Source organism: Ornithorhynchus anatinus, chromosome X1 (genome assembly GCF_004115215.2).
Source record: "Ornithorhynchus anatinus isolate Pmale09 chromosome X1, mOrnAna1.pri.v4, whole genome shotgun sequence".
Taxonomy (NCBI): domain Eukaryota; kingdom Metazoa; phylum Chordata; class Mammalia; order Monotremata; family Ornithorhynchidae; genus Ornithorhynchus; species Ornithorhynchus anatinus.
Genome location: NC_041749.1, coordinates 88,758,520 through 88,781,826, shown reverse-complemented (window position 1 = coordinate 88,781,826; position 23,307 = coordinate 88,758,520). Strand labels below are relative to the sequence as shown.

The following is a 23,307-nucleotide window of genomic DNA, read 5'->3' as shown; positions in this document are numbered from 1 at the left end:
CTTAAAGGCGCCTTTACCACTCCTCCTTGCGGGTGTTTCCTGTCCCATTTTTTTTTAAAGTATTTGTAAAGCACTCAGTATGTGCCATGCAAGTGCTGTTCTGAGTGCTGGGGTAGATACATGTTAATCAGGTCGGACACAGTCCCTTTTCCACGTGGAGCTAACAGTCTAAGGAGGCGGGAGAACAGGTATTGAATCTCCATTTTACAGTTGAGGAGACTGAGGCACAGAAAAGTGAAGTGACTTGCCCAAGATCACACAGCAGGCAAGTGGAAGAGCTGAGATCGGAACCCATTGTAATTTCAATCCTCTCAACCCTCAGCTCCACCTTTGCTAACATTCTGGACTCTTTCACCCTGTTCTCCCACTGAGATGCAACTGGTCAGTCTTCACCTTCGATTCATTCCTCACCACCCAATATGTTCAGAGGAACGCCAAATACCATCCCGAGTTTGGGTAGTATAGATTAATGACATTTTCCTTCAACTCCTTCTTCTGTGAACTCTGGTCAGCGCGGCCCCCTCTGTGTTGACTACTTCCTGTCTCACCCTTGGGCAACAGCAGTGCTCTGTGGGGAAATACAGGGTTCTCTCATCACCTTTCTATTCATAGCTGAATGTCTGACCCCAGTCTCCAAAGAGAAGAGCAGAGGCATGAAATGCACGTTCTGGCCAACGCAGCGTAAAAGTAAATTTCAATATACTTAGTACAGCAAATACAGTACCCGACGATTAATACAGTGCCAAGTGCTTAATACAGTGCCTAATGCTTAATACAGTGCTTGGCAGAAATACCATTAAATATATAAATATTATATATATATGTTATAATGGTGGTATTTGTTACGCAGTTATTATGTGCCAAGCACTGTTCTAAGCGCTGGGGTAGATACAAGGTAATCAGTTTGTCCCACATGGGGCTCACAGTCTTCCTCCCCATTTTACAGATGAGAGAATTGAGGCACAGAGAAGTAAAGTGTCTTACCCAAGGTCACACAGTAGCCAGGTGGTAGAGCCGGGATTAGAACCCACGGCCTCTGACTCCCAAGCCCGGGCTCTTTCCACTGAGCCACGCTGCTTCTCTCTCTATATATAGATACAAATTACATGTTAGGGCAGAACTAAGTGAACCTGCAAGCAAAGACAAAGAGCTGTTTTATCCTTGCACCTTGTCCACGTTTGGTTATTTATCATTGCTGATGAAAGTGCTATTTGCATTAGCATGTAATTGGATAAAAATGTGTGTGGGAAATGATGTACGCCACTGAGTTCATCGTCCTAGTAAGAGCACTCTAAAAACACTAAAAAGATCCGGAAACATTTGGTCGTTTGGAATTGCCACGAATCGCATCTATCAAATGCTCTTTGGACAGATTCATAGTGACGGTGTATTGGAGGAGTTCTACCATCCCTAGTAGAGTAATACATCACATGGTTGAGTGTAATGAGGCACTGATTAGTCTTGCATCTGCTCCCCGGCACTGACAGGAGGAAGGGTGTTGGAAGGGTGAAGAGGAAGAATAATGATGGTTATGGTGCTTGTTAAGCGCTTACTATGTGCCAAGCACTGTTCTAAGTGCTGGGGTAGATACAAGTCGGTCAGTCAGGTTGAATTCAGTCCCTGTCCCACGTAGGGCTCATCCTCTTAATTCCCATTTTGCAAATGAGGTAACTGAGGCCCAGAGAAGTGAAGTCACTTGCCCAAGGTCACACAGCAGACACGTGACAGAGCTGGGATTAGAATGGGGCATTTTGAATGGGGCAACCTTCTCGGGTCCCACACCGAGCTGGGCTCTGCCCTGGATGGGCAATGAAGAGGGCCTCGGGGCCGCTTGGGGTCCCCAGGGTAGAACTGAACCACTCCCACGGCCTAGGTCTGAGCACTGCTCCGAGGCCAGGGAAGGCAGCCGGCTGCAGCGGGAACGGCAGAGCCCACTTGGCCTGTGGAGGGATTGCCTGGGCGGACCCTCTCCCCGATCCCAGCGAAATGATGCTGTTCAATCACTCGATCGCATCTACTGAGCGCTTACTGTGCGCAGAGCGCTGTATTAAGGGCTCGGGAGAGCACGGTACGATGGAGTCGGTAGACACGCTCCCTGCCCACAGCGAGCTTACAGTCGAGAAGGAGATTACTGCTCTCGGTTTTGCGCTGCTGCTGCCTCCGTGGACTGTTTCGGGGTCAGGGGAGGAGGGTAGCCTTAAACTGAAGTAGACCACTGGACTCTTTCTTCAGTGAACTATGGTCAGCCTCGGTCCCTCTGTGTTGATCACTTCCTGACTCGCCCTTGGCCAACAGCAGTGCTCTGTGGGGAGATACAGGGTCATGGCCACCTGTCATCATTCATCTGCCCCAGCCCTACACAAGCAATACTCTAGCTTTGCCAGCAAGGTCGATTTGGTCGATTTAGAAGATCTGTGCTTTGGCCCTGCAAGTGGAGGTAGAAAATGACTTGAATTTCTAAGAGGATGATAAGGTCGTCCGTACCGTCATCATCATCGTCGTTTTTTGAGCACCACTTTGTATTAGGCATTTGGGAAGATACGATAAAAGGAGACACGGTCCCCCGCCTCCAGAGAGTTTACAAATCCAACAGTCTAGTGGATCGTGCACTAGATTGGAAGCAAGGAGAACTGGATTTTCTCCCCGCTTCTACCACTGATCCATTTTTCAGCTGGTCTGTCCTTTGTGCGATCATGTGGGGCAGGGTCGTGAGGGTATATATATACATATATATATATATATAACAATTTCTCCCATTTCCTCGCGTGCCATCAGTGGCCACCCTACTGATCCAGCATGGCCTAGTGGATAGAGTACGGGCTCGGGAGTGAGAAGGACCTGGGTTCTGATCCCTGCTCTGCCACTTGTCTGCTGTGTGACCTTGGGCCAGTCATTTCACTCTTCGGTGCCTCGGTTACTTCATCTGTAAAATGGGGATTAAGACTGTGAGCCCCCTGTGGGTCAGGGACGGTGTCCAACCTAATTAGATTGCATCGACCCCAGCGCTTAGGACAGTGCCTGGCACATGGTAAGCGCTTAACAAATACCGTTAAAAAAATCTGACGACCGAATCGCTAAGCTTATTGGTGCTTCAGTTCACCCTACTGAAAATAGGGACAATAATAGCTGCCGCTTATCTAAGTCACAGGCATGTTTACTTGTAGAATGAAAGCATTTTGAACTCTCTGACAGAAAGTTACTATGCATTTTAAAAGTCTAAATTATGAGGAAATTGATGAATATCTCCCATTAAATTGTAAGCTTCTTGAGGGCAGCGATCACGACTTTTACTCCTCTTGCACGCTCACCAAGTGCCTAGTGCAGTTTTCTGTGGTAATGATGATATAAATCCCAAATTGTGTGTGACTTGTGTCAGTCGGTAATATTCTGTCTCCCCTTGATTTGAAAAATGCATTTGGAGTATGTTTGTAAATGGCAGTCTCTGATAAAAGCTTATTTAAGCAGTAGGTCAGTGACTTCAGTCACCCATCTTGGGTGAATCCTTGATACCTTGCTTGAAGGGCCAGTGTACCAGACAGCTTTAAGCAGTGGTCAAATGCTGTAATACAGCAATAACTTGACTATTTTCTCCATTACAAAATATTCATTCAATAGTATTTATTGAGCGCTTACTATGTGCAGAGCACTGTACTAAGCGCTTGGGATGAACAAGTTGGCAACAGATAGAGACAGTCCCTGCCGTTTGACGGGCTTACAGTCTAATCGGGGGAGACGGACAGACAAGAACAATGGCACTAAACAGCGTCAAGGGGAAGAACATCTCGTAAAAACAATGGCAACTAAATAGAATCAAGGCGATGTACAATTCATTAACAAAATAAATAGGGTAACGAAAATATATACAGTTGAGCGGACGAGTACAGTGCTGTGGGGATGGGAAGGGAGAGGTGGAGGAGCAGAGGGAAAAGGGGAAAATGAGGCTTTAGCTGCGGAGAGGTAAAGAGGGGATGGCAGAGGGAGTAGAGGGGGAAGAGGAGCTCAGTCTGGGAACGCCTCTTGGAGGAGGTGATTTTTAAGTAAGGTTTTGAAGAGGGAAAGAGAATCAGTTTGGCGGAGGTGAGGAGGGAGGGCGTTCCAGGACCGTGGGAGGACGTGACCCAGGGGTCGACGGCGGGATAGGCGAGACCGAGGGACGGTGAGGAGGTGGGTGGCAGAGGAGCGGAGCGTGCGGGGTGGGCGGTAGAAAGAGAGAAGGGAGGAGAGGTAGGAAGGGGCAAGGTGATGGAGAGCCTCGAAGCCTAGAGTGAGGAGTTTTTGTTTGGAGCGGAGGTCGATAGGCAACCACTGGAGTTGTTTAAGAAGGGGAGTGACATGCCCAGATCGTTTCTGCGGGAAGATGAGCCGGGCAGCGGAGTGAAGAATAGACCGGAGCGGGGCGAGAGAGGAGGAAGGGAGGTCAGAGAGAAGGCTGACACAGTAGTCTAGCCGGGATATAACGAGAGCCCGTAATAGTAAGGTAGCCGTTTGGGTGGAGAGGAAAGGGCGGATCTTGGCGATATTGTAGAGGTGAAACCGGCAGGTCTTGGTAACGGATAGGATGTGTGGGGTGAACGAGAGGGACGAGTCAAGGATGACACCGAGATTGCGGGCCTGCGGGACGGGAAGGATGGTCGTGCCATCCACGGTGATAGAGAAGTCTGGGAGCGGACCGGGTTTGGGAGGGAAGATGAGGAGCTCAGTCTTGCTCATGTTGAGTTTTAGGTGGCGGGCCGACATCCAGGTGGAGACGCCCCAGAGGCAGGAGGAGATGCGAGCCTGAAGGGAGGGGGAGAGGACAGGGGCGGACTGACAAAATAGTTAATGGTATGACTGAAAGAGGTATATAGGGGCTAAGAAGTCAAATTGTGGGAAAATAGTAGTGAGTTTTCATGGAGGAAGTTTTCTGGATGTTTACGCTTTAGGTCTCCATTCACTTTAAAAAATATTACTATATTTTCTCACAATAATTGCCTCCACCACATAATTTCCCTCACCCCTAATTTTTGTAAGCAGTGATAGCAGACAATTTCCTGGCTAATAGATCCTCTCTTGTTTGGGGAGATGTAAAAATGATGCCCCAAATGGGACGATAATGCAAATCAATATGGTCTTCACTTATTTATTCAGCACTACAAATGGGAAAATGCTTTGCATTCCTGGGGCAGGTACAACTGGAAAATGGCTGCCTTCTCTATCAGGGCCATATTCGCCCTTGGAGGGGAGTAATGGAGACTTCATCATATAGTTCTGACTTTGCATTCTTCCTCCCATCCTCAGACTTCACCATCCAAGTTTCCGGCTGGTTAGGAAAGTATAGAGGCAATGGATGAGTGGGTTTTTTTTTTAATAATGTGCAAGAGTTCATAAAGATGTACAGTAGTGTCTAGGAAGATGTATAATGAAGTAATGTGAATTCTGTTGGTGATGGAAAAAAGTCCTAGTTCTGACAAAAGTCTGGTTAAAATGATGGACTGGTGAAACCCTGGATTTTTTTAAAGTCAAACGACTGCATGCTCTGTTGGCCTATAAAAAAGGGTGTTTAATATAGGAATTCAGCTGGAACTCCTTACCTCTAGTTTGTTCAAGTTCAATTTGGGGAATTCTCTTTGAAGTGATTCAGAGGATATTACCCTTCCCAGATGGATGAGGAAGAGAGGAAGCTAAAAAAAAAAAATGAAGGTTACCTGAATCTCTAACAGATAGGCCTATATAGAATCAATGATTTAAATGCCCTCAGAAATCCAACTAGCGACTGCAGATCACAGGTGCTCCATTCAGCTCACATTCTTTCACAAGTGTTGAACTGTCCAGCTATTTCTCACTTACTGTTGTGGCTACGTTCTTGAAAAATGTGACTAAGCAAAATGATGTTGCATGAATCCAGTTTCCCCAAGAGAAAGATTGCTAATAAAGGAGAACTACGTTTCAAGGAAATTTTTTTCACTAGACAAAAGACATTATGTGCACATTCAGCTATACAGCACGAGTTTTAAATTATCTGAAATGAATAATTCACTACACCGATAACGACTGTGAAGCTTGATTGAGATGGAGGAGTCAGAGGGTGAGAAACATCTAATTTAGGACCCCAGAGAGTGGTTTTCCTGGATTTCACTATCACTTGTTGGGTGTTTTACTATTGACGTGGGACATTAGAATAATGGTGAGTTATAAAAGTTCAAGGAATACATGTACTGCTGTGACAACCCTACCGACTTGATCTTCGTCGAGACGTCATGGGAGGCATACAATCTAATAACATAATTTTGTTTGGTTTTTAAACAAGTAGATTTCCTAATAGATCAACGGGTTGATCGTGAAACAATGCTAATAATAATAATAGCATTTGTTAAGTGCTTACTATGTGCTTACTTATGTGGATACAAGCAAATTGAGTTGGACACAGTCCCCGTCCCATGTGGGGCTCACAGTCTCCATCCCCATTCGACAGACGAGATAACTGAGGCCCAGAGACATGAAGTGACTCGCTCAAGGTCACACAGCAGACAAGTGGCAGAGCCGGGATCAGAACCCACGACCTTCTGACACCCAGGCCCGTGCTCTATCCGCTAGGCCATGCTGCTTCCTAACTGAGACGTCTTTAAGAGAGGGCTACCTTTATTGGGTACTGGTAGAATTTCTGGATGGATTTCAACTGTAGTCCTTCACAGAGCTCACAGCTGAAATCCAGTGTACAGGTCATTAATCGTCATTATCATTAACTGTATCTCTGGCACACCTACAGTGTGCCGTCTCGTGTTGGAATCTCTCATTGTAAACAACAGATGAGCCTCAAACCAGTCCTAAAAAATCCCGGCCCAAGAACCTGTGCAAAGGAATGACTTATAGTGCTAGGGGTTTGGACCACTCGTCCTCTTTCTTCCCTGCCGGCCCTGTTCCTGCTGGGCCAGTGGATGTTACAGGTGATACGCTGAGCAGGGGCGGAGCGCACGGCAAAGTTCCCGCACAAATTTTACATACGAAACCCATTGATAATAATAATGCTGGTAATGATGATGGTATTTGTTAAGCCCTATGTGCCAAGCACTGTTCTAGGCGCTGGGGGTGGGGGGGGAATACAAGGTAATCAGGTTGTCCCACGTGAGGCTCACAGTCTTAATCCCCATTTTACAGTCGAGGGAACTGAGGCCCAGAGAAGTGAAGTGACTTGCCCAAAGTCACACAGCTGGCAAGTGGCAGAGCCGGGATTCGAACCTCTGACTCCCAAGCCCGTGCTCTTTCCACTGAGCCACGCTGCTTCTCTGTCGCCAAAGTGGCCGCGGCACCCTATATCAAGCAGTCGGTTGCCAGGGGAGAGGTGCTATTAATAGTATCTATTAACTTATATCTACTCCGGCGCTTAGAACAGTACCATAGTTATTTTTAAGCTCTTACTGTGTGCAGAAGACTGTCCCGAGTGCCAGGAGAGAATACACAGGTGGGAAGCAGAGCCAGGCCCTGTTCCTCAGGGGGGCTCACAAGCCGCCTCAGTAATAATAATAATGTTGGTATTTGTTAAGCACTTACTATGTGCAGAGCACTGTTCTAAGCTCTGGGGTAGATACAGGGTCATCAGGTTGTCCCCCGTGAGGCTCACATTTAATCCCCATTTTACAGATGAGGTCACTGAGGCACAGAGAAGTGAAGTGACTTGCCCAAAGTCACACAGCTGATCAGTGGCAGAGCCGGGATTAGAACTCATGACCTCTGACTCCCAAGCCCGGGCTTTTGCCACCGAGCCACGTCGCCCATCTTAGCCGACTACCTGCAGGATTCCTGCCGATCCCGTCCCCCACAAGAGGCCCCCGAGGTGGTTCTTCAGGCAAGAACCTTTACCACCTTGTACCTTCGAGGTAGAGGACATCCAGTTCCCACCAACTGCCTGATGCTTCAGGTGCTGGCCAGTGCCTCTCAGCCGGAACCCTGCCTTATTTGGATTGAGCCCTGACTACTCCGCTTTCGTCCCTCCCTTCAACTTTGCCGGTCACTAAGGTGCTCAAGGAACCATTCTGCTTTTGCCATTTATTCCGAAAAGTCTGCAGATGAGGCCATCATTTTATAATCTGTTGGTTTTGAGAGTAAAATATTTCCATGTGCGTTAAGAAAGAGGTCATAAACTGGCACGTGTTTGCAATTGCATATTGAAAAAAAGTTCCTCCTGTGTATCTGAGCGCTTGGCTCCCACAGGCTCTTACACAAGCACCACGATGACTACACACCTCAGCAAAAAAAGAGTTTTTACCTTGAGGTACGGAGTAGCCTTTGGTTGAGTAAGCGGATGCAGAATATCTTCACTACTACATTGTTGCTAGCCTCCTCTGTCCTTACTGATGAGATCAGGAGCATATTAGTAGTTTGGTATTTTTTTTTTCAAATCTGTATTTTCTGCTCCTGCTTTCTGATTCTGCTTTTGGTTACATAATCGTATTTGAAGGCTGTTCCCCAAAACACATGAAAAAAGCACACGTACGTCTCAGTTCATCACAGCATCGCCAACACTTAATTACCCCCCAGCTTCTGCCCAGTCTATTTTTAAGAAATGGAAAGTGTATAGAGAGTACAGGAAGAAAAAAATGTAAGCTAATTATATCATACAGCACTTTTTGAAACCACCCTCACCATAACAGTGAGAAGAGAGTTACAGAAAAGGCACAAAAACTCGGATTTCCTAAAATACATTTTTTGGAACATGCAACAACACAAATGTGAAGAAGACAGTGAACAAGCCCCCTAGTGACCAACTCCCATATGTATAAACCAAAAATCAATCAATCAATCCAAAATATTAAGTGCCTATTGGGTGCAGAGCACTGTCCTAAGCACTTAGGGGAGTGCAAAAGAATTAGTAGATATGATCCCTGCTCTCAAGGATCTTACGGCCTAATGGGCAAGACCTACACTAAAAAAAAAAATTGCAGATAGGAAGAAGTAGCAAAGCAGCATGGCCTGGTGGAAAGAGTCTGAGAACCTGGCTTCTAAGCCTGACTCTTCCGCTTCCCTGCCGTGTGACCTTGGAGAAGTCACTGAACTTCTCTGTGCTTCAGTCTCCCCATCTGTAAAATGGGGATTTATTTTTTTTTGTGGCACTCATTAAGTGCTTATTATGTTCCAGGCCCTATACTAGGCACTGGGATAGATACGAGTTAATCAGATTTGACACAGTCCACGTCCCCCATGGGGCTCACAGTCTTAAGCCCCATTTTGCAAATGAGGTAACGGAGGCATAGAGAAGTAAAGTGACTTGCCCAAGGTCACACTGCAGATAAGTGGCAGAGCTTGGACTAGAACCTACGTCCTTCTGACTCTCAGGCCTGTGCTCTATCCGCTTCCCTGCCCTGTCCTGCCTCCAACTTAGATTCTGAGCCCCTTGTGGAACAGGGAATGTGTGTCTGACCTGATTATCTCGTATCTACCCAGCACTTAGTACACTGCTCGGCACATAGTAAGTGCTAAACAAATACCATTAATAAAAGTAAAAGAGGATAAAAGCATTCATTCATTCAATCGTATTTATTGAGCGCTTACTATGTGCAGAGCACTGTACTAAGCACTCGGAAAGTACAATTCGGCAACAGAGACAATCCCTGCCCAGTAACGGGCTCACAGTCTAAACAGGTGAGACAGACAGCAAAATAAGACAGAACAAAACAAAACAAGTAGTCTGACGTAAATATTAAGATAAATAGAATCGTGGATATATACACATCATTAACAAAATAGAGTAATAAATAATATATTCAAATATGCACAGTGCTGTGGGGAGGGGAAGGGGGAAGAGCAGAGGGCGGAAGAAGGGGGAATGGGGAGGGGAGGAGGAGCGGAGGGAAAGGGGGGGCTCAGTCTGGGAAGGTCTCCTGGAGAAGGTGAGCTCTCAGTAGGGATTTGAAGAGGGGAAGAGAGTGAGCTTGGTGGATGTGAGGAGGGAGGCCATTCCGGGACAGCGGTAGGACGTGGGTCAGGGGTCGACGGCGGGACAGGCGATAATGGGGGACCGTGAGGAGGTGAGCGGCAGAGGAGCGGAGCCTACGGGGTGGGCAGTAGAAGGAGAGAAGGAAGGTGATGCAGGAGGGGGCAAGGTGATGAAGAGCTTTGAAGCCAAGAGTGAGGAGTTTTTGTTTTGTGCAAAGGTTGATAGGCAACAGCCAATGGAGGTTTTTGAGGAGGGGAGTGACATGCCCAGAGCGTTTCTGTAGGAAGATGATCCGGGCAGCGGAATGAAGAATAGACTGGAGTGGGGAGAGACGGGAGGAAGGGAGATCCGAGAGGAGGCTGACACAATAATCCAGTCGGGATATTATGAGAGCATAAGTGCCATGGGGTGCAGGAGGAAGGTAAGTACCCAGGTGCTCGAGTGGCATGGAAATTCTAAAGTGGCAGTAGAGGAGATATAAGGTGGGGAGATTAAAATTCATCAGGAAAGGCCATCTGGAGGAGATGAGGTTTCAGAAGGGCTTTGAAGACGGGGAGCCCGGTAGTTCTGTGGATGTGAAAGGGGAGAGAGTTCCAAGCACGGGGAAGGATGTGGGCAACAAGTCAGTGATGGGAGCAGTGTAAGTGAAGCACAGTGAGGGGGTTGGCTTAAGAGGAGTGAAATGTGTGAGCTGGGATGCTGAGGCAGAGGAGTGAGGATAAATGGCGGGGAAAGAGCTGATCACCCTTAAACCTGAGGGTCAGGAATTTCTGCTCGGTGTAGAGAAGAATGGGCAACCATTGGAGGTATTTTGAAGAGTGGGGAAACCTGTGAAGAATGGCATTTTAGAAAAAGGATCTGGGCAGCAGAGTGAAGTATGAACTGGAGAGGGAACAAACTGGAAACGGGAAGAACTGTGAGGAAAAAAATGTCGTAGTCAAGCTTGGATATGGCTTGGGGTTTGGGGTTTTTTTTGTCTTGTTTTTTATGGTACTTGTTAAGCGCTTACTACATGTCAAGCGCTGTTCTAAGCGCTGGGGTGGATATAAGATAATCAGGTTGGACACAGTCCCGGTCCCACATAGGGCTCATAGTCTAAGGCAGAGGGAGAAGGATTTAAGCCCCATTTTACAGATGAGGTAACTGCAGCACAGAGAAGTTAAGTGACTTGCTTAAGTTCACACAGCAGACAAGTAGCCGAGCCAGGATTAGAACCCAGGTCCTCTGTCTCCCAACCTCATGCTCTTTCTATTTAGGCCACACTGCTTCTCTAAGCTCTATAGTTGATGAGGTGAGGGTCTTAGGGGTTTTTGGAAAGTGGAAGGTTTAGAAGGGTGGGAGCAATGTGCAACAGAGTCAGTGTGGGCTAAACGGTATTGCGGAATAGAAGACAGGGTAGAGTTAGAGTAAGTGAGGATGTAGTGAGGAGGTCCTTCTGACTCCCAGGCCCGTGCTCTATCCACTAGGCCCTGCTGCTTCTCTTGATATTGCCTGGGGCATGGATTTCCACCCACCGTGCCCCACAGCACAAGCACTGGAGCAGAGGAAGCATACTGTGGAGCTGATAAAAGGCTGGGGGTTGGTGGTGTGAGAGCAATGGAGGGAAATAGCGGGGAAGGGAGAGAGGTGAGTTTGGCCAAGAAGGCAGACTCGGCATGGATTTGTGCATTGAGAGTGGGTGTTGGATAGTGAGTCCAAATAGGACACGGTGATCAGGGATAAGTGGAGCGTGTTTAGAAATCGGAGGTGTCAGTGTGATGAAAGGAGAGCTTTGTGGAGAAGGGGGTATGTGGGAGAGAGGGCAAGTTAGGCGGTTCTGATTGGAGAGCGAGATTCCAGTGTTGGTGAGGTTATGAAAATGGCACTCTGACCAGCGATGATGAAATCCAGCAGGCGTCCAAGCGGGTGACTGGGTCATGTGGAGTGAAGCAGGAGATTGGTGGAGTTGACAAGTAAGTGGAAGTGGGCATCTGGGAATTCGGGGGTGGAGGGGGGTGGTCATCAGGAATGTCCACATGGATGTTGAAATCCCCAAGTATCTTCTGAGGGAATGAAGGTGAGAAAGATATCGAGAGAAGCAGCATGGCCTAGTGGATAGAGCAGGGGCCTGGGAGTCAGAAGGACTTTGGTTCTAATCCTGGCTCTGCCACGTCTGCTGTGTGACCTTGGGTAAGTCATTCTACTTCCCTGGACCTCAGTGACATGCTCTGTGAAATGGGGATTAAGACTGTGAGCCCCATGTGGGACAGGAACTGTGTCCAACCTGATTATCTTGTATCTACCTCAGCGCTTAGAACAGTGCTTGATCCAGAGTAAGCGCTTAACAATACTAGTATTATTATTATTATTATTATTAAGGGTCCTGGGGCCAGCAGGCCTGGTCCCTCCCTACTTCTCTTGTTTGATCTCCTGGCAGGCAGCTCTGTTTTGGTTTAGAAGCCCAACACCCCTTATCATTCTTCCAGAGGTGCTCTTCACTTCATTTCTTCTCCCCTCCAATCACCAGTATACCCCTGGCAGACCACTGACCGCCCAGAACCACATTTGCCAACTCCTGTCTAGTTCCATAGGCATAGGAAGAGTCGTAGATGCCCTCGCTTTTTACCTCCAAGTTTTGTCCTTTAGCGAGGGCTTTTCTTACGAAGAAATTTTTGGTTTTTTAAGAAACGGACCGCGAAATTACTCCCCTAAATAAATTAATTAGGATCTTAAATTAGAAAACTATGTGGGATGGGTCATTGTAGTGCTTTAAACATTTGTGGAAGAAATGCACATTAAGCAGCTATTTTTAAAGATACGGGAATATATAATGAAGAAACTGTTAAATCAGGACACTTTAGCATTAAGTAAGCGGAATCATTTACTTCAAATGCTCCCTCCTTTCCCCCCAACACACACACCTGAAATGCTCTCCCCACACCATGTCACTCTTCTCTTTCAAAGCCCACCTAAAAAGTCACCATCTCCAGGAGCCCTTCTCGAATTCATCCTCCCACTTTCCCAGTCATGCCATCCTCTCGTCCTTCTCAGCAGATTTATGTGCTTATCTGTTCAAGCTCCTTATGGTTGGGGATTGTTTCTTATACTTCTTTTTTTTATGGTGTCTATCAAGGGCTTGCTTATGTATCAAGCAGTGTTCTAAGTGCCGGGGTAGGTGATCAGGTTGGACACAGTTCCTGTCCCACATAGGGCTCACAGCCCAAGACGGAGGGAGGAGGATTTAAGCCCCATTTTACAGATGAGGTAACTGAGGCACAGAGAAGTTAAGAGATTCACTCAAGGTCACAGAGCAAACAAGTGGCAGGGCTGGGATTAGAATCCAGGTCCTCTGGTCCCCAGGACTGTGCTCTTTCCACTAGACCATGCTGCTTCCCTAAATTTCTTCTCCTTCCTTCTCCAAACTTCTCCTTCCTTCTCCGAGCACCTAGTTCAGTGCTCTGCAAATAATAGACACTCAGTACTGGGGATGAGAAGCAGCATGTCCCAGTGGAAAGAACATGACCATGGGAATCAGAGGACCGGGGTTCTAATCCCCGGTAATCGTGCTTGCTGCGTGACTTTGGGAAAGTCACTTAACTTCTCTGTGCCTCAGTTTCCTCATCTGTAAAATGGGCATTAAATACCGCTTCTCCCTCCTATTTAGACTGTAAGTCCCACTGGGGTCAGGGACTGTGTCTAACTTGATTCACCTGTATCTACCTCAGGGTTCAGAAAAGTGTTTGACACATAATAAACCCTTAACAAATACCCTTAAAATGATACTAAAATAGAAATCAATCAATCAATCAGCACTGCCCTAAGCATTTAGGAAAGTACTACATAATAGAGCTAGCAGACAAGATCACTGCACTTAAGGAGCCTACAGTCTACAGGGAAGACAAACATTAAAATAAATTGCAGATAAGGGGAATAGTAAGGTATTAAGGATATTTACAGGAAGAGAAGCTGCGTAGCTTAGTGGAAAGAGCACAGGCTTTGGGAGTCAGAGGTCGTGAGTTCTAATTCCGACTCCGCCACTTGTCAGCTCTGTGACTTTGGGCAAGTCACTTAACTTCTCTGTGCCTCAGTTCCCTCATCTGTAAAATGGGGATCAAGATTGTGAGCCTCACGTGGGACAACCTGATCACCTTGTATTTCCCCTCCCCCAGCATTTAGAACAGTGCTCTGCACATAGTAAGCACTTAACAAATGTCATTATTATTATTTACATAAGAGCTGTGGGGCGCAGTGACTATCAAATCATCAAGTTTTATGCTTATTCCGTGTCTGTTCCCCAGTTGTCAGAGTGATAAGGTTTATTTTATTGATCTTCCCCCGTGAATTAAGTAGGTGGAATTTAGTACATATTTCCATTTTACAGATGAAGAAACTGAATCACTGCCTATGTTTACAGAGGCAAAATGAATTGGAAAATTGAGGCAATTATCCGGTTAATTCAGGGGGAAAAAAAACCTTGGCTATTTTTTCTGTATTGATCGAATTCACGGGATAATTACTCAACTCTCTGCCTCACTTTGACCTTTCACGTTGGCCTTGTTGCTTTGAAGCTTCCAAGTAAGTTTGGCAGAGGACTGGGGCTCACCTGCACAGTATGTGAAGGCTCCGGTCGGACCGTTAAAGGGTGGACTGGAGAAGGGGTCAACAGGGCCTTTAGAAAGAGCAGCTGGGTTTTCAAATTAGATTTTAAAGCCCAGGTTAGGACACTGTGAGCCTGGATATTAATCAGTAACCTGGGTTCTGGGAGCATGATGGAATTGGAGTGGGGAAGAGAGAGGGATTCGGGGAAATTGACCCCAGGACAATCTGAGCGGTGGATTTTCCACTCTTTTGTCTTACCTGCACCACTCCTTCCTGCCACTGATTCAAATAATTGAGACTGCACCGTTAATACCGTTCATTTTCCCCCCGTTTTCAAAGAGTTCTAAATTTAGGTAAACAAAAATGACGGCATTAACTGTCCATCAGTCGTTCTATTTATCGGGCACTTACTGTGCGCAGAGCACTCTACTAAGTGCTTGGGAGAGTACAATATGACAGAGTTGGTAGACGTTCCCTGCCCACATGTTCCCTGCCCACAAAGCGCTTACAGTCCAGAGGGGGAGACAGGCATTAACATAAATAAATTGCGGATATGTGCATAAGTGCCGTGGGGCTGAGGGAGGGGTGAATAAAGGATGCAAATCAAAGTACGAGGGCGACACAGAAGGGAGTGGGAGCTGAATGATTCTCCAAAGGAGTGGATGTAGATGAAGAATAGAAGGGGACCCAGAACTGAGCCTTGAGGGGCTCCCACAGTTAGAGGGTGGAGGCAGAGGAGGAGCCTGCGAAAGAGACTTGAGACAGAGCAGTCAGAAGGAGAACCAGGAGAGGACAGTGTCAGTGAAGCCAGGGTTGGATAATGTTTCCAGGAGAGAGGGATGGTCAACAATGTCTAAGGCAGCTGAGCTGTCAAGGAGGATGGAGTAGAGGCTGTTGGATCTGGCAAGGAGGAGGTCATTGGTGACCTTCGAGAGGGCCGTCTCGGTGGAGTGGAAGGGAGCAGAAGCCAGATTGATTGGAAGCGAGGAAGTGGAGGCAGCGGGTGTAGACAACTCCTTCAAGTCAAGGAATCATAAGAGGGAGATGAGGCGATAACTGGAGGGCTCCGTGGGGTCAGGGGAGGGATTTTTTAAGGATAGGGCATACATGAGCACGTTTGAAAGCCATTGGAAGGTGAATGGCTGAAGATGGTCGTCAGGAGGGGAGAAGGGAGGGGACCAGGTGTTTTGATAAAGTGAAAAGGGATGAGGTCGGAGGTGCAGGTGGAGGGGATGGATTTTGTGAGGAGGCTGGAGATCAGTTCGAGATAGCACTGGGAGGGAAGGCCTGGAGAGGACCTGGGGAGATTTTAGGGAGGCCACACCTAATGGTTTCAATTTTAGCTATAAACTGCGTAGTGAAGTCATTAGGAGCAAAAGGTGGGGGGTGTTGAGGGGCAATATGTGCTTGCTCCCTCCCAATATGAATATGTGGCAAAAGTAAGCATTTTACACACTCTTTATGTCTCTCATGCATTAGAGTTTCAAAATCTACGGGGATTACACAAGGGTCTTTGTCTGGCTCATGGGTGAGAAGTATCTGCAGAGCCCTTCAGGCTGGGGCCTAAGCCAGTGGTTCCCAAATTTGTCACCCATAAACATCCCTCCTGGTCGAAGGAGCAAGAGGAGGAGGAAGAGCAGGAGGAGAATGCCTTTCCAGAGGCCCTTGAAGGTGCCACAATTGCAAGGAGCCTGAAGCTCCTATGGCCCTTTCTACCACATGTCCTGCACACAAAACTCAACAGTGTTTTGTGGACTATTTGTCTAAGAAACCGATTCTTGAATGTGGCCACGTAGCTCTGATTGACAGAGAGATTTCAGGCCTCCCATCACGGTAAACCCACCCCACTGGTGACCTCCCAGGGTGACCCCAGGAGAATTCCCTGAGTCCTGAAGCAGAGTGAGAAGAGTCAGACTGGAGTAACCAACATTCTTAGATGTCAGCTGTCAATCACAGAGACTCCCAGACTAGTCAGAAGGCACCTGCTGGGAAGAACGCACTAAGGATAGACTGCCAGGTCGCTCTAGTCTAGCCTGGTGCTAGCAGGGAAAATTTACCAATCCCCATTTCCTCAATAAAACGAGACTCACCCCAGCATAGAGTCCTGCAGGAGCCAAAAATATCCGGGAGGAACGAGTATAGGCCCAAATTGAATCACAGGACTGAGGCATCTAAAGGCCATTATGGTTCTCGGTGGGACTAGAGGAGGTCCGGACCACTCTGCCAGAGAGGCACTGCTGTGATAAATGACTGCTGAGACTTGGAGTTTCAGCAACCCATGAGAACAACGAGCAAATGCTCAGCTGTGCCCCAACTTCCTTATACCATAGTGCTCCCAGCTGCTCAGAAGCTCTAAAAGGGAGAAGTCCACCAAGGTAGAGAGGGAGTCTGAAGCAGCATGGCCTATTCATTCATTCATTCATTCATTCATTCATATTTATTGAGCGTTTACTATGTGCAGAGCACTGTACTAAGCGCTTGGAATGTACAAATCGGTAACAGATAGAGACAGTCCCTGCCCTTTGACGGGCTTACAGTCTAATCGTGGGAGACGGACAGACAAGAACAATGGCAGTAAATAGAATCAAGGGGAAGAACGGCTCATTAAAACAATAGCAAATAAATAGAATCAGGGTGATGTACATCTCATTAACAAAATAAATAGGGTGATGAAGATATATGCAGTTGAGCGGACGAGTACAGTGCTGAGGGGATGGGACGGGAGAGGGGGAGGAGCAGAGGGAAAGGGGGGGAGAAGAGGGTTTAGCTGCGGAGAGGTGAAGGGGGGGTAGAGGGAGCAGAGGGAAAAGGGGAGCTCAGTCTGGGAAGGCCTCTTGGAGGAGGTGAGCTTTAAGTAGGGTTTTAAAAAGGGGAAGAGAATAGCCTAGTGGCTAGAGCAGGGACCTGGGAGTCAGAAGAACCTGGGTTCTAATCCTGGCTCTGCCACTTGTCTGCGGTGTGACCTTGGGCAAGTCACTTAACTTCTCTTTGCCTCGGTTCCCTTGTCTGTAAAATGGGGATGACTGTGAGCCCCATGTGGGACATGGACTGTATCCATCCTAATTACCTTGAATCTTCCCCAGTGCTTAGAACAGTGCCTGGAACAGTGCTTAACAAATAGTATAAAAAAAAAACTAGCAATTTTGGCCAACCTAGTAGACTCAGCCTCTGGACTCAGGCTGGTCCAGCCAACCCAAGCCTGTGCTGGACTCTACTGCATTAGCCGTCAGCTATGTCCCTGCAGATTTTTGTATTGTTTTTAAAAGACTGGTGCCTACACAATTGAGTAAAATAATAAAATGCTGAGGCAACATCCCCATGATTCAATCAATCAATGGTATTTATTGAGCCCTTACTGTGTGCTGAGCACTGTACTAAGCACTTGGGAGAGTACAATACAACAGAGCTGCTAAACTTGATCCCTGCCCACAACGAGTTTACAGGCTGGGGGGAGACAGACAAGAATTTAAATGAATACATTATGGCTATGTACATAACTAATAATAATAATGATGATGGCATCCGTTAAGTGCTTACTATGTACCAAGCACTGTTCTAAGCACTGGGGGAGATAGAAGGTAATCAGGTTGTCCCACATGGGGCTCACAGTCTTAATCCCCATTTTACAGAAGAGGTAACTGAGGCAGAGAGAAGTGAGATGACTTGCCCAAAGTCACACAGCCAACAAGTGGCGGAGCCGGGATTAGAACCCAAGACCTCTGACTCCTAAGACCGTGCTCTTTCCACTAAGCCACGCTGCTTCTCTGCTGTGGGGTTGAGGCAGGGGTGAATATCCAGTGCCCAAGGGGTACAGATTCAAGTGCACAGATGACGTAGAAGGGAGGGGGGTCAGGGAAGAAAAGGTTTAATCTGGGAAGGCCTTTTGGAGGAGATGTGCCCTTAATAAGGCTTTGAAGGTGGGGAGGATGGTAGTCTGGCAGAGAAGCAGTTTGGCCCAGTGTAAAGAGCATAGGGCTGGGAGTCAGAGGACCTGGGTTCTAATCCCAGCGCCACCACTTGTCTGCTGTGTGACCTTGGGCAAGGTCAACCTCTTTGTGCCTCACTTTCCTCATCTGTAAAATGGGGATTCAATACCTGTTCTCCCTCCTACTCAGACTGTGAGCCCCCTGTGGGAGCTGATTATCTTGTATCTACCCCAGCACTTAGTACAGTGCTTGACACCTTGTCTTGTCTTATGCCGTCAAGTCGTTTCCGACCCAGAGCGACACCACGGACACATCTCTCCAGGAACGCCACGCTCTCCATCTGGTAGTGTACCCAGAGAGTCTTCTTGGTAAAAATACAGAAGTGGTTTACCATTGCCACCTTCCGCGCAGTAAACTCGAGTCTCCACCCTCGACTCTCTCCCATGCCTCTGCTGCCCAGCACGGGTGAGTTTTGACTTGTAGCAGATGGCCTTCCACTCGCTAGCCACTGGCCAAGCTAGGAATGGAATGGGTATGGCTCTGCTCGACTCTCCCTCCCATAGCCGAGACTGGTAGAGGACTGGAAACTCTCCAGGTGCCCTGAGAGGGGGCTTGACACAAAGTGTGCGGACTGGGTTGTAGTGGGAGATAAGTGAGGTAAGGTAGGAAGGGGCAAGCTGATTGAGTGCCTCAAAGCTGATGGTAAGGAGTTTCTGTTTGATACGGGAGCGGATGGGCAACCCAACTGGAGATTCTTGAGAGCGGGGAAACATGTCCTGAGCGGGGTTTTTATTAGAAAAATGATCTGGGTGGCAGAATGAAGTATGGACTGGAGTGGGGAGAGACAGAAGGCAGGGAGGTCAGCGAGGAGGCAGATTCAGTAGTCATGGTGGGATAGGATAAATGCTTGGCTTAGCGTAGCGGCAGTTTGGATGGAGAGGAAAGGGTGGATTTTAGCAATGTTGTAGAAATGGACCTGTCGAGATTTGGTGACATTGAATATGTGGGTTAAATGAGAGAGATGAGTCGCGGCTAATGCTTAGGTTAGGGGCTCGTGAGACAGGGAGGATGGTGGTGCGGTACACAGTGAAGGGAAATTCAGTGGGAGGACACGGTTTGGGTGGGAAGTTGAGGAGTTCTGTTTTGGAAAAGTTACATTTGAAATGTAGGTGTGAGATCCAAGCAGAGGTGCCCCAAAGGCAGGAGGAAATATGAGACTGCAAAGGAGACAGATTAGGGCTGGAGATGTAGATTTGGTAGTCGTGCATGTAGAGATGGTAGTTGAAGCTATGTGAGCGAATGAGTTCTCCAAGGGAGTGGGTGTAGATGGAGAACAGAAGGGGACCCAGAACTGAGCCTTGATGGACTCCCAGTTAGGGGGTGGGAGGCAGAAGAGAAGCCTGCAAAAGAGACTGGGAATAGCGGGCAGAGAGATAGGAGGAGAACCAGGAGAGGACAGTGTCAGTGAACCCAAAGTCGGATAATGTTTCTAGAAGGGAGTGGTCCACATGTTGAAGGCGGCTGAAAGGTTGAGGAGGATTAGGATGGAGTCGGAGCTGTTGGATTTGGCAAGAAGATCATTGGTGACCTTTGAGAGGGATCAATTTCTGTGGAGTGAAGCTGGTAGAAGGCGCAGATTTGAGGGGCTCAAGGAGAGGATTGGAGGAGAGGAAGTGGAGGCAGCGGGTGTAGACCACTTGCTCAAGGATTTTGGAGAGGAATGGTAGGAGGGAGATGGGGTGGTAAATGGAGGAAGGGTCAAAGGGTGGTTTGTTTAGAATAGGGGAGACATGAGCATGTTTGAAAGTAGTGGAGTAGAAGCCATTGGAAAGTGAGCAGTTAAAGATCCATTCATTCAGTCAGTCGTCAATCGTATGTACTGAGCACTTACTGTATGCAGAGCACTGTACTCAGCACTTGGAAAGTACAATTCATCAGTAAAGAGAGAAGTCCCTGCCCACACCGGGCTTACAGTCTAGAAGTAAACAGCCATCAATGTAAATAAATAGAATTATAGATATATACACATCAAAACAAGTAAACGAGCATCAATATAAATACATAGAATTATAGATAAATACGTATACACATGAGCGCTGTGGGGCAGGGAGGGGGGAAGGCAAAGGGAGCGAGTCCAGGTGACACGGAAGGGAGGGGGAGCTGAGGAAAAGGGGGGCTTAGTCTGAGAAGGCCTCTTGGAGGAGGTGAGCCTTCACTAGGGCTTTGAAGGGGGAAGAGCGATTGTCTGGCGGATTTGAGGAGGGAGGGCGTTCCAGAGGTAGGACGCGAGCCAGGGGTCGACGGCGAGAGAGGTGAGAAAGAGGCACGGTGAGAAGGTCAGCACCAGAGGAGCGGAGTGTGCCGGCTGGGATGTAGAAGGAGAGAAGGGAGGCGAGGTAAGAGGGGGCAAGGGGATGGAGAGCTTTGAAGCCAATAGTGAGGAGTTTTTGTCTGATACAGAGGTTGAAAGGCAACCACTGGAGATTTTTTGCGGAGGCGCGATGTGCCCTGAACGTTTCTGTAGAAAGAGAATCCGGGCAGCGGAGTGAAGTATGGACTGAAGTGGGGAGAGGCAGGAGGTCGGGAGGTCAGAAAGGAGGCCGACGCCGTAATCCAGTCAGGGTTGGATGAGTGATCGTCCTAACGTGGTAGCGGCTTGGATGGAGAGGAAAGGGCGGATCTTGGCCACGTTGGCAATCCAGATGGAGAAGGAGGGAGGGGGCAAGTGTTTTAATAAGGCGTGAAGGGATGGGGTCGGAGGTGCAGATGGAGGGGTTAGAGTTTGAGAGGGAGTGGGAGATCTCTTGAGATTCAAGTTTAAGAACCTGCCGGGGCGAGAAAGGAAGTTTGGAAGGCCCCGAACGACACCGAACGTCCACCAGCCCGGATTCATTGGACGGGTGCACAGATCTCCGCTTTGCGAAGGCCCATCTAGGGAGAGAAAAAACACCGTACTATCTTCGGGATTCCTTTAGAGTAATTCAAACGCCGAGGGGGCCAGGTGAAGCTTTGTATCATTTCTGGGGGTGTTTTAATTATGTGGGGTTGGTTTCGGGGGGGGGGGTCCTCCACTCGTTAGCCCGGGGCTAGGTTGGACTAGCTGCTCATTACGTCGTGTGGTTAGATCTGCCTCTGTGTGTTTTCTCAAAGGTCAAAAGGCACAGAAGGCATCGGTCCTTCGAATTAGGTCCCTACGAAGGGAGAGACTACTTTTTCCCCACCGTAGAGAAGGCAAGCGATGGGGGGGGGCGATTGACAGGCAGCCCCCCCAACAGAGAGAGAGACACACACACCCGGCCGTTAGCGGGAATGAGGTGTGACTTTGTGCGGGTGACGGAGGGTCGGTAAACGAGGCTCCTGCGACCTCCTCTGGGCCGGAGCTCGCTTCCCCCGCAGGCTCCGCCGCCGCCGCCGCCCCGGGTTCGGGGCTGGTCCCCACCCCCTTTCCCGGCCCCGGCCCCAGTGCGCCTGCCTCCTCGGCTGCCGGGCGAGCCCGGCCCCGTCTCCGCAGAGCCGCTCGCCCTTACGCTAAAGTAGCGGCCCCAGCCGGCGGCTCCCGTCCATGTGGGCGGACGGAGCCCGGAGTCCCCGGCCCCCAGCCCCCGGCGCGGCCACCGAGCGGCTCCGCCCGCCCTGCACACCGGGATCGCGGCGGCGGCGGCTGGAAGCAGACCCCGGTAACTCCCCTCTTCGACAGCGCTCGGGCTCTCTCCACTACGCGGGGCAGATCCCCCTGCCCCCTCCCCGAGGTTTGGGGCCGGGATTGGGGGGGGGGGGGCGGTTGGCTCTGAGCTTTGTGTTTTCCAAGGGACCACCCTGGCTCTCGATCGCATGCCGAAAACAGGGGGACCCCGGGAGCGTCTGCCCTTTGAGGAGCCTTGTGGCACACGGGGGTCCTCATCCCCTCTCCCCCTTTCACCTAACAGATTAACTTCCGTAGACCCCATCCCTATCCAGTCTCTATCACGTCTACCTCTCCCCCCCCCCAAAAAAAAATACAACTAGGGGATTGGATGAAATCGTGTTTTTACCCCACTTTTAAGGGTGGGGGGGAAGACATCGGAGATGACTTTGCAGTCGGATCCCTGTCCTTTTACCCTCGGAGAGGAACGGGGAGGAAGTAAAGTTTGTAAGCAACCTGCAGCGGTAACTTTCTTTCCGTAGCTCGGTGGCCCCAAATTGCCCGTGTGCAAGGTGCCTTTGGCGCGGCGCGGGCGCGCGCCCGCGTGTATATGTGCGTGTGTCTCCGTGTGTGTCTGTGTGTCTCTGAGTGTGTCTGTGTGTGTCTGTGTCTGGCTAGTTGAGGAAGTGGACGGCTGATCTTTTTCCCCGCCCCGCTTCTCCCCACTCCTCCCCCCCCCCATCTCCCAGCCCACACAAACCATTTGTTTAGGAAAAGTGATGAAATGAACAAGAAGTGGTGAATTACAGGCGAGTTTGCCAAAGAGAGACAAGGAAGCCGGAGCGCAGAAGAGTCTGGCGCATACGCTCCAAGTGGACCACTCTTCTCCCTCCAAAAGCCAGGCATGACTTGGGGAGAGGACTGGGGGAGGGGGGAGGAAGGGGCTTGAATATCGGGTCGGATGTGTGTGAGTGTGGGGGGCGGCCAGGAAATATTTTGATTCGATCCGTGATGCCGTCTTCTCCTTGGAAGGCAGGGTCTTGTATGGGATGGGAACAGGTTTGTCTCACGTTCCGCGTATTCGGTATGTTAAGAGACGATGAGGATGATGCCGTTGGGCACCTCATCCTGCGTTCTTTAGAGATTTTTAAGATAGATGGGTCTTTTTCCAGCTGGGTCCTTGCATCCAGAGTAGTACTTACAATTTCCAGTTGATTACAGCTTAAATATTCTTTAAGATTCGCTTCCTGAAATGATTTAAAATAAACACA

The 23,307-nt window shown here is 48.7% G+C and overlaps 1 protein-coding gene and 1 non-coding gene across 6 annotated transcripts in view; one reads left to right on the top strand and one right to left on the bottom strand.

Moving 5' to 3' along the window:
- MGLL (monoglyceride lipase) overlaps positions 1–23,307 on the top strand; it is a 197,199-nt gene that overhangs the window by 39,491 nt on the left and 134,401 nt on the right. The window contains exons 1-2 of one of the 5 annotated variants that reach the window (XM_007668315.4): positions 21,222–21,415; positions 22,786–22,938. The exons of 2 other annotated variants lie outside the window; for them this stretch is intronic. The gene's annotated coding sequence lies outside the window, so the exon portion shown is untranslated. Of the gene's footprint in view, positions 1–21,221; positions 21,416–21,919; positions 22,092–22,785; positions 22,939–23,307 lie in introns of those variants that run through there. 2 more of the 5 variants (XM_029051064.2, XM_039910097.1) reach the window with 2 other exon arrangements.
- Positions 18,890–19,024, bottom strand: LOC114807287. Its single transcript, XR_003755338.1, has one exon. It is a non-coding gene; the product is annotated as a small nucleolar RNA SNORA7 (small nucleolar RNA).